This window comes from Parasteatoda tepidariorum, chromosome 8, assembly GCF_982258835.1.
Source record: "Parasteatoda tepidariorum strain Cologne lab strain chromosome 8, Ptep-v5.0, whole genome shotgun sequence".
NCBI lineage: Eukaryota > Metazoa > Arthropoda > Arachnida > Araneae > Theridiidae > Parasteatoda > Parasteatoda tepidariorum.
Genome location: NC_141762.1, coordinates 107599434 through 107611239, shown reverse-complemented (window position 1 = coordinate 107611239; position 11806 = coordinate 107599434). Strand labels below are relative to the sequence as shown.

General features: G+C 28.8%; 1 long non-coding RNA gene across 1 annotated transcript; it reads left to right on the top strand.

Annotated features, from left to right (window-relative positions):
• Positions 1 to 318: 318 nt before the first annotated feature.
• LOC147806659 (uncharacterized) lies at positions 319 to 11089 on the top strand. The gene is made up of 2 exons (XR_015428472.1): positions 319 to 872; positions 3418 to 11089. It is a non-coding gene; the product is annotated as an uncharacterized LOC147806659 (long non-coding RNA).
• Positions 11090 to 11806: the final 717 nt, after the last annotated feature.

Sequence of the window (11806 nt, the reverse complement as noted above, 5' to 3'; positions counted from 1 at the left end):
TAACGATCAGTCCACTGCGGGACGTTGCTTTATTGAACTTGCAAACATTTGAAGACTTGTGTGCTCAATTTAGGCTTATAAACCTTTATCAAGAAGAAGGACAGGTAGAACAGCTTAGTGAAGGACATCTCGATGTTGTAGTTCAATTGCGTCGCACTAGAGCTGCACAATGGGCAATTGGCGACGGTCTGGGAAGCATCCCTGAGGATGATCCGAGGACATGCCATCACAATTTTGATACTCTGCAGAGGGGATGGTACCCACGTTTCGGTAGCCCGATGACCTGCACGCGACGTCGAGCACTTTACGGAAGAACAGTTTAACGAGGACCAATATCAAGGATCCAAGTGGTCACCCACCCGCACGCTGACCGTAGCCAGTGATGCTTGAAGCACATCGCGAAGAATACATTCAGGGTTACGAACCTGAAATCTTCACGATTCGCACAGCCTATTGCGGGTGATATCACTCGGCTAGGGAGGCCCCTTTTCAAAATTAAATTTTTGTATAAAATAATCGTTATCGGCATTTTTATGGAGTATATATATGTCCGAAATCGAGAGTTTGTTCCTCTGTCCTAAGATTTTGCGACCAGGTTGTGACTGTCTTGAATTTTTACATCGAAATTGTTATTTTTTCTAGTAAGTGGTTGTAGTTATATACGATAATTTTGACGTTTTTTCTTTATATTCAATGTATACGGTGTACGGATGTTTTAGATTAGTGGTTTTGATCGAACTTTATATAGTTTCAAAAATGAAAAGAAATCGGACAATTTATCCTAAATCGAATATTCCATTGCATCTTCCAGATCGCAGATGTAATTTAAAATTTGCCAGTGCGAATGCATATTTCAACAGCATCCTTTTCCGGTAAGTGATATATTCAATTAATCATTTTCAAAAAACTTTTCGCATTTTTGTTTAAATGATAATTTAAATAATTTACTGAATTGTTGTTTTCATTTATTTTTCTCACTGAGGCCGTTTTACTAACAGGCAACTTTAAAATGTCTGAATATTACAATAAAATTCTAATTTAGAAAAGACGATGATAAAAGACAATAGACGATAAAGCTCTAAGTTGCTCTGTGGGACAGAAGATTATGATCTTTGGCCAAAAGAAAAAAATTAATTTTCAACCAGAATATGTGTAGGCAGTTTTAATGTAGCCCAAATTAAGTATTCATTATCTTTCCAAAGATTATAATTTACTTTTTGGACCGACGAGAGTACAATTTAATGAAAAATATGTTAACAAAAATTGTTTTAAATGTAACTTTAAGATTTTTATTTCAGAAACATATACAGGAATATTACCTTACTATTAAATTTTTATCAGAGTAATTAGTGTTAAATTATAACAAAAATTTTCAATTTGTTGGATAAGTTAATACTCTTGACAAACTTAAAGTTTATATCTTATCATTTGACATTTTACAATGTTTGAATGACTTTCGAAAATTAGTTCCAAAAAGTTCCACGAGGTAATTGGCTAAACTTTTTTTTTTGTTTTCTTCTTTGATGTTTCTTTCGAAAAAACTTGCCCCATTTTGCCCGTATTGCAAAGGTGGACTAAATATACCGAAAAACAAAAGTTATGTTTTTTTCAGGGTTTTGCGTTATTTTCTAATTAGAGTTATTTTGTAACATTACTTCGGAAATATAATTTGCTTTTCATTTATAATAAAAAATTACGAAAATTATTTTAATTTCATTGCTATATTAATTATTTAAACGTACTGTATTTTGTACTTTTGCTCGCCATATTTCAGCCGCCATTTTGTTTCACAATTGTATTTTTGAGTTCAACTTATATTGCTTTAATGTTGTCGTCTTGCATTGAATCCTGAATTTATCAAAAACTCTGTCATAAAAGCAAATTGTGATAAATTTTATTCAAAATATCGTTAAAAATTGAGTAGAAAGAAAATAAAATCGTCAGATTTAAATAAAATTATAGCCTTCATGCACAACATTTGTACGCTTAAAGGAGTGGCTTAATAAGACATATTTCAAAAATACTGCAAGAATGTAATACTCGACGTGGCTATTCTTTGAGTTTTTTAAACTAAGTTGTTTCTTGGATCTAGCACTGGTTTTTTCGGTTTTTATAGAACGAACAGGTTTCTTTAGAAATGAGGTTTTCACTCGAAAAATTAAACTTAAAGCAAACAAGTAAAAATTAAAAAAAGGTGTCTTTTTAACTATTCAATAAAAACCATGTGCTTATTAAATTATAATGTGCTTATAAAAGCTGTATACTTATAATTGCACATGTGCTTATTATACTTTGTACAATCTTCGTAAGAATCAATTATGAATATGATAATTAAACAATCAGGTAGCGAATTTAAACAAATTTATGCTCTTAGAATATACCTTTTTTATAGATTTGTAATCGAAATTTGGGTGGTACTCAATCTCAAGAATCTTTTTAATGCTTTGTTTTCTTTTCGGTACATTACCATAGGTAAAGTTAACTGAAAACTTTTTGTGCAGAATAGTTTTGAAAACTAGTGTATCAAAAGATAATCTTGCATAACCAGGGTCTGATTATCGCCTAGGCCCATTAGGCACGGGCTTACACTGGCCTCAAAAATTAGTAAGAAATCCACAATATTTTATTTAAAAAATACTGAAAGAAGCAGTTTATCTCAAAAAATGCATTTTCAAATTTTCTTTATAGTGTGATAAACCAAACTGGTGCAAAGATGGCACTAATCAATTTCGAAAGTGCAGCTGAATTTTAATTGGTGCAATCTTTACTCCAATGGCTTAAGCAAGTGTAACGAGAATGCATATTCGAAATTTCTCTTATAAATGATTAGTGTCAACAAGAACTTAAATATGTAAAGCTGTAGATGGAAGGCTGCACTCTTTAATATAATTCAGCTAATCGGTGACTTTAACAAAAATCACTGATTTCAATTGCTGGTGGTCACCAAACTATTTTTATTTTCCTACAACATTGTTTTGTTTTATATTTTGCTTTAATTACTTGTTTAAACTTTATCTTCGAAAATAATCTTCAATTACCCACTTTCAAAATTTTTTAGAGTGTTTCTCTTGAATCGTGCACTTCAGTTCAATGGATTCTTTTTATAGTTAGAACTACTCTCCAGAAATTTAATTTCAAAATATTTTGTTAGGGTCCCTGAAAATGTTGTGGACCTTGGGCCAGAATTTGTCTTGATCGATCCCTGTATATAACGAATAGCTTTGAATATGTTAGTGGTTGAAAAATTCGGTACAAAAACAAATTTTTTTTTATTTTAAACTCAAACTTTAAAATACAAAATTTAAACTAAATCGATGGAATGGTGATACATTTTAAGAAAGTTTTACAAATCAAGATTTTTAAACTATGCATGGATTAAGTTTTTCTTCGTGACTAATGAATGTCTTTTTCTTACAGCAGGAGCTTCACTACCATTTTCGTCAAGAGTGCAGTCATTAGTTCTTCTATCAGAATCAACAGAAGTCTGTGTACATCTAAATTCCCGTCAATAGACAGAGCAACGACAACAGAGCAATAGTTCATGGAAGTCTACTTGCAATAAAGTTTTGCCACACCCTACAATAAGTTAGTCTATATTTTTCTTCGAACTTAAAAATTATTTCGCAGCTGCACTTATAAATTTTTTACAAAACTTTGTTTTAGGGAATTGACAACTGTTTCAAAATACTTATTCAAAATATACTATTTCAGTTGATGTTTTTTGTACAGCATAAAGTTTGGTATAAAGTACGGAGGCAAATGTGTAACTCGAACTAATTGTTTCCTGTTTTGATGTACATATCAGTATGCCTTTTTATCAGTACAGAACTAGTTAAGAAATGAAAAGGAAGTCAAATAACTGACTGTTAAAGAATTTGTTAAACCTATGCATTCTTAATCTTGTAAATTAAGCCGTATCTATTCTAATGTTAAAATCTGTTTAAAAAAAAATTAACTATTTGAAACTTTAAATATGCTTTTTTTAAAAGAAATTTTAAATGCTTTTTAGTAATGAAATCTTTAATTTGCAAATAGTTTGACTGAAAATCATAAGTTGGACTTCTATTTGTTTCTTATATTAGTGGTTTAAGTCTTTACTTAGTTAATTCTACGATAAATGCTGGAAGGAATAGTAATATGAATTGGCGCATTGAAACTGTAATCTATGTTAATTTCAACGTTAAAACCATTCAGTCTTCATAAACAGTTGAATAAGCAAAGTAATTTATAAGTTTAAATAAAAGTTTAAAAAACTTGCAAATCTTACATTTTAATTTCTTTAAAAATACAAATCTAAATGTTTTCAAAGCTTGAAACGGGAAAGATAAAAATCTTAATATGTTTTTGCATTTAAAGATGCAGGTTGGGTAAAAATAATTTCTAAAAATTAAATTTTTATGAAAAGTGAATTTAGATTTACTGGTTCTCTAACTTAAATCCAAAATTACAACTCAATATGGCATTGTTTCTTTTTATTTTAAATGTGGATACAGATTAATAAATTGCTGCATTAAACTGAAATTTACTATATTAGAGTAGTAAGTTTAAAAATTGTGTTTCAATAGTAAAATATAATGATTATAAGTAATGGGGGGAAAAAAGCCAAAGGGGTAAAACTGAAATTGTAAAAGCAGAATAATATTGAATTGAAAAACTAGATAAACTTTCTATTAAACGATAAAATGATAGAGAAATAAATATAAATATGTTTACCGTAAGGGGTAGCAAAATTCAAATTTTCCAAGGGCTAGAAACCAATTTTAGTCATATATAGTATAATCGGCAATAGAATATAAAGTATTAACATTTATAAAACTACACAATGGCTATGTAATATTTTCAATATTAAAAATGACCATCAGTCAGACTAAACTAAATGATCCAAAACATTTAGATATTTATAATTTAAACAGAGCAGAAACATTCTAACATTTAGATTAGAAATCTGCTGTAATTTGGAAATTTCAAACATTATCTTCATATGTTTTCCTTGTTTCTGCGACTTCTCAAATAGTTGGCAGTAGTAAATTTCTTAGATTCGCCGAAGTAATTTTAGTTTTAACAGACCCCTCCTTTTTTAACCCTTCGACACAGAATTTTCATTAAACCAATTTGCACTTTTTCATTTTGTATTTAGGCCAAAACAAGTGACAAACGTATTCAGCTTTTTAATAATTTATAGTTATAAAATACAGCACAAAACACCGGTGACTTTGGCGACTCACTGCTCAATAAGACTCACTTCTAGATCTAAAAAGGTTATTCATCATTAAAAGATCTTAAATACACTTTATAAAATACAAAAAGTTCTCAATGAGAAATTTATCAAGTATTTATGTAATTCCAATAATCTAACATATTTATTTAGTAACTAGTTTACTTTTTTATTAAGATATAGCAAAATGTTTTGCTTGTAATCAGTTTCAGAAAATAGATATGGGACGCAAGTAAATATCGGAAGAAGCTTAATAAAAACGATTACTAATTCGACATACTTAACAAAACACTAGAAATGTAAAACTAAACGCACGGATTTTTTGCAACCACTGATTAAATAACCAAGAGCTACAGTATCTTTACTTTCAATGTAATGTTTAACGACGATTTTTCTAGTGTTCTGCACCACTAAAGTTTTCAATCTAAATTCATAGCTTCGGAATGGGCTAATTAAGCGTGTTTAAGAATATTCTAGATCATTTTTAAATCACAATTCGATTTTTTCTGTCTAAAAAAAGTTTAAAGAATTACCATGATTTACCCTTATTCTAAGCACCACAGTGACTTGGAGTTTTTGCTTTTTTTTCCACCTCCACGCATATTAAAAATTTATTTGCTCTCATTTTAGAGTTTTCAAAGATTTAATAGAACCTGAAAAGCTTTGCAAGTGGATAATTGTTTGAAGTTAGTAAATAAAGAAAATTTTAATATTTTTGTTTAGCTTTAAATCTTTTGGAGGCGAAAGAAAATATTGGCTAATAAGGGAAAGTATGAAGTGAAGACTGAAAAAGATGAAATAAAATTGCGTTTTATTTAAAAATCTTTACATGTTTGGTTGGATTTTTTTAAGTTTCTAAACATATTCAGTTTATCTACGTAAAGTTTAATTTTTACGTCCCTTACGTTTCAGATAAAAGTATTTAATAGGGGGAAATCTTAATTAAAATTAAAATTCTTATAAAGTGGCTTCTGAATTCTTCAGAAGAGATTCAAATCTTATTTCGCTCTGAGTAAATTACTAACAAATAACTCTATATAACTTACCTTAACAGAAAGCTAACACTAACTTATTTCAGAAGCAAAATAAGATTTGATTTGCGTGGAATATTTAACATAGGATTAGAATCCGGATTTCTTATTATAAAGAAAATGAATTATAAAAATTGCTGAAATTTCATAATTCTGAAGATTATGAATAACAGATTATCTGTTCCTTTCCAAACTATATAGTTACAATATCTAGTTTAAAGTAAATATTTTTAGAAATGACTAAAATATTGATTATTTAAAAATGCTTAGGTCAAAATTAGATCACTAGCCTTTATAAATGGTGTTGGATAATCTCAAATTTTGAACCAGTTATAATTTGTAAGAATGTTAAATTATTCTGTAATTTTAGATTTTTATTTAAAGGTACTGAATTATCTAATGTAGTTTACTGGTAGATTAACTTCATACCTTGAAACAGCATTTACTTGAATTTCTTATTTTCCTCAATATGTTCAGATTGCTTTTTTGTTGCAAAAAATAAAAAGTGGAATTCTAGTCACTGTGGTCGTAGTAGATATGTTATTCTTAAATTGTTTCTTTAAAGTTCAAATTTCTTTAGGTCTTTTATTTATTTTCAACAAAGAAATGTTGTATATAATGAAACATTTCTACGTCGTTGCTCAAAAGATTAGGAATAATGAAACACTTAAAACCATAATATAGAGTTAAATAATATCGATGAGTCTAAAATTTTTGAATAAACTCTGTAGTAGTAAAATAGTCTCAGAATTTCATGTTTAAAACTTTATAAGCATGATCTTAAGCTCACAATTTAAAGAAAGCAAAATTTGCTAAAAAAAAGGTAAAGTAGTTAAGACAGTGTCTTTGATCAGAAATTTGCTTCCCCTTCACCGAACTTAATTTTAAATGCCTGTTTTTCATAATTTAAATTTAAAGAGTCCATAACTTCAGTTTAATTCTAAAATTACTTATGACTTTTTCTCCTAAAAACCAGTAATCATATTGACTTCACAAAGATTAGTAAATATATAAAATTTTTATCTCCAGAAAGGTATAGGTAGAATTTCAGGATTTCTAAAAATCCGGAATAAGCCTTTCTTAAAGAACGAACGCCAGTTTCACAGAACAATATTTATATAGGATTCTCCTTTAGATATTTCTGAGAGCGAAATTTAAATTAGTTTTTTAATTTCTTCATAATTCAAATTTGAAGTTTCTGCTAAAGTGACTGGTATCTTAAGAAAAGGTTGCTCAGTATAAGTGTTTGGGTACTGCTATAAAAATTTTATTAAGTGGAATCAAATTTTATTTGAAATCAAACATGAGCATGCACTGATTTTGCATGAAAAGCAGTGTTTTAATTTTCAGAAACTGGTGTGGGAAGTGTGCTGACTATTTTCCGAAGAACAGAAGCTTTACTGTCAAAGTATAAACTGTTATTTTAAATACGAACTTTCAATTAACTTGTACTAAGACAGAGCCTTGAAAAAGCAGAAATTACGGTAAAAATTTCGTTCAGTTTGTGGCATTTAATAGGAGAAGTTAACTAAATCTCACATTTAAAATCTAATCTCAAATTTTAATTTCGATGGGCTTTTTGATGTTTTAATGTAATTATAGTTTGCATTAAATAAGAAGGGAATTTTTTTTGAAAGAAACAAATTTATGAAGTTCAATTTATTAGATTTAGTCATTGGTTTTACAGATGTTGTTTCAAATCTCCAACAGGTAGAGGGTATTAGTAGTGCTTCTACAGATTCTTTAAAATACTGTACGTATTTAACGTATTTAATTCGTATTTATCAAAATTTGCTTTATTTTAAACATTCTGTAATTTTTAAGTTCTTTTCTGCTATAGAAGAAAAATGTGGATTGTCAATAGATAGGGAATTAAATTGTATAATACAAAGTAAATAAGTTTCAAACTCAATTTATAACTTTCAGTGAATGTTCTATTTGTATTTTTAACATCTTGCTTGTTTTTGTTAATGTATGCTTATTAATGTGGACCAATAAATGTTGTGTTGAACTAAAAAGTCAGTAGAAAATGTATAAAGTATATTACTGTCTGGAGGAAGACTAATTTTGTATAAAAATGTATTTTATAATTTCATTAAATGTTGAGGAAAATGTTTATAGCAAATGGTATTAAATTGCTTCAAGTACGAAGTGTCTTTCTTTCAGTAGCATGAACTTAATTTTGTTTCAATTATCCCTTTTTAAAAATGTTGAATCCTTGCTAAATGATAAATTAAAGAACTAAAATTTAAAGGGACTATTTTAAACTTCTTTCGACTTTACAATCGTTCATGAAATTTAATCTTTATTTTTATAAACTTTATTTATATTCCAGATATTGTCTCTAAAATAGTAAGGTCAATTTTTATTTTAGTTTAACAAGATGTTTCAGTAAGAGATAAAAACTGTTAATGCGATTAATTATGGAGAGTTGAATTTTTGACTTTTAGTCGAAATAGCCATTTCGTATTTCTTAAACGACCATACATTTCAATTTTCCCGTCCTGAAAGCTGGTTCTCCGTAATTTCTATAAAATAACGGTAATTTCAGGGTCACTTATTTAATCCCTCAGGGTCACTTTTTGACTTATTTAATCCCTGTTCAATCTCGTTTCTGTTACAGAAAATCTAATAGCGGTACATAAGTTGAATCTGAACAAGTTAATACAAAGCCGCTCAGAACTCAATCTTAGAAATATTTTACGAACTTATTATTTTAGTTTGAACTAAAGGTGAAAATTCCCATTCTTAGTGAGCAGCATTTGCAGTAGATAGAAAGGAAACGGCGAAAAACTCCAATGGTTAGCCAAACTGTTATCAGATCCTAAATTTTTATAACTGAAGGCCACTTTTCTTCCGTTGAAAGAAAGCCTAAATTTAGTGAATTTCATACCGAAATGAGAATTGCTGAATTAATGCAACATAGGACAATATTAAACAAGAACTTGCAAGTGATGATCAGAAGTGACTGGGAGAATGTGATGCATGAAGTGGTAGGCGGCCGTTCTTTTGCAAGTGGATAAATTGTTTTAAGTTAAACAAAAATTAAAAAATTTCTTTATTTACTAACTTTAAATCTTTTGGTGGCGAAAGAAAATATTGGCAAATAAGGGAAAGTTTGAGAAGACGGAGAAAGATTAAATAAAATTTCGTTTTACTTAAATATTTGAACAAGACCCCTTAATGTTTAGTTGGATTTTCTACGTTTCTAAACATATTTAGTGTATCCGCGTAAAGTTTAGTTTTTGCGTCCCTTACGTTTCAGGTAAAAGTATTTAATAGGAGGAAGTCTTTATAAAAATTAAAATTCTTATAAAGTGGCTTCTGAATTCTTCAGAAGAGATTCAAATCTTATTTTGCTCTGAATAAATTACTAACATGTAACTCTATAACGTATCTTAACAGAAACCTAACACTAACTTAATTCAGAAGCAAAATAAAATTTGATTTGCAGGGAATATTTAACGTAGGATTGGAATCTGGATTTCTTATTATAGAGACTGTGAAAATGGGATGCATGAAGTGAAAATGGTAGACGGCCGCTACCGCTTTTGCCTTGTGTTTCACACTTTCGGAGCTTCACGATTCACTTACTCAAATTTCTGTTTTTGCACAATTCGGCTTCGTGCTGTGTTAGTTTTCATGCTTCGTAGAAGTATGAAAACTAATGTTCAAGGGATAGAGCGCTTGCCTCTTAGGTGACTCTAATTCAAATCCCAGCGATGATGGTGACCTGGTCGATTTGAATTAGGCTTGCGGCTCTCCCATACTCCAGTTCCACTGTAAAATATCCTCAGTGATAAAAGGGATCATGAGCTTGAATCCCCTTATCAGGCTACCTATTGGAGATTTTCGTTGATTTTTTTTTTTTTTTTTTTTTTTTTGTCCATTTGCGAATGCGGGTAACTTTAATATAACGTTAAAACTAAAGTTCGGTTAGTTGTCACCCAAGACTATTTCAGTGCTTGATAAACGTTTGTCTATTGGGTATGATTTCAAATAACGAAGCTACAAAGTTTAACATTGATAATTAAAACCCCGAAAATTTTATAAAATGAAATTACTAACTGAAATTAATAAATTAAGAAGTGATAGTTTATTTTAAATTTCAGTTGGGAAACAATCGAAATATCACTTTTCACTGAATTAAATTAATAAATTTAGTCAATAAAAATCACTTTGTTTTAATGCATGGAAAGCTTGCAATTTATTTTTATTAATGTTTAATTCGAAAAAGTAGGAAATCCCCTAATGTAGTTCCCCTAATTCTGGTTTTTGAACGAACTTTAAATTTTAGTTCTTGTAAACTGTAAAATTTCTTTTAAATCATCATTTATATGTAGTAGTGCTAAATTTCATCAAAATTGCAAGTATAACTAAATTTAGCACTTACATGTGAATTTTCATTTGAACTCTGTTTGGCAATAGAAATTTTTTTTTCATTGGTAGTCCTGTATATTTGAATTTGTACTGTATGTATGATGGTATTTGTGAGCGGTTTATTTCGATGTTATAATTTGTGCCAATTTTTCTCAGTTTTGATGTGCATTTTTAAAATGAGGAAACAATAAATTAGTCTTGTAAGTATTGATGTTTATTTAATGGTGTTTCTCGAAACAAAACTTTCAAATCAAACTGTCACTTTAAATACGAGCTTCCAATTAACTTTTATTAAAACTGAGCCTTAAAAGCTAGAATTGCGGGAAAGTTTTATCTCAACTGTGGCATAAAATAAGAATAAAATGTATTCTAAATCTCACATTTAAAAAAAATCTTGAATGATCCTTTTAATGTAATGTAATTTACTTCTTTTAAATAAGAAAGGAATTTTTAAAAAACAAAATATGAAGTAAATTTATCAGATTCAGATCATTGATTTTACATATGTTGTTTTAATTCAACTGAGGCACTTTACATATTGAACGTGTAACAGATTATAGGGTATTAGTAATGTTTCTACAGATTTTCTTTAAAATGCTGCTTTTATAAGAAAAGGCATGAATTTGATCTCACGGATTCAGCGTAATTACAACTTTTCAAACTTACCTTTTTTTTAAACAGCCTGAAATTTATAAATTTCCATTAATGTTCTTTCCTGCTATAGAGAAAGATCATAGAACAAAAATGTGGATATTCAATAGAGATAAGGAATTAAGTTGTATAATCCAAAGTAAACAAGTTTCCAACTCAAATTATAACTCTCAGTCAATGTTTAATTTGTATTTTCAACATCTTGTTTTTTTTGTTTGTTAATGTATGCTTATTAATGTGCGACCTATAAATGTTTTGTTGAACCAAAAATTCAATAAAAAGTAAATCACTGTCTGGAGGAACACTTAAATTTGCAAGTTTATTTTATAATTTCATTAAATGCTTATGAAATTGCTTATAATAGCAAATGCAATTAATAATTGTTTCCAGTACGAAGTCTTTTTCTTTCAGTACTTTATTTTGTTTCAATTATCCATTTCATACTCTAGTTTTTTTAAAAATGCTGAATCCTTGCTAAATGTGACGTTAAGACTTAACTCTGGAAAACTGACCGAACTTTTGTTATCAC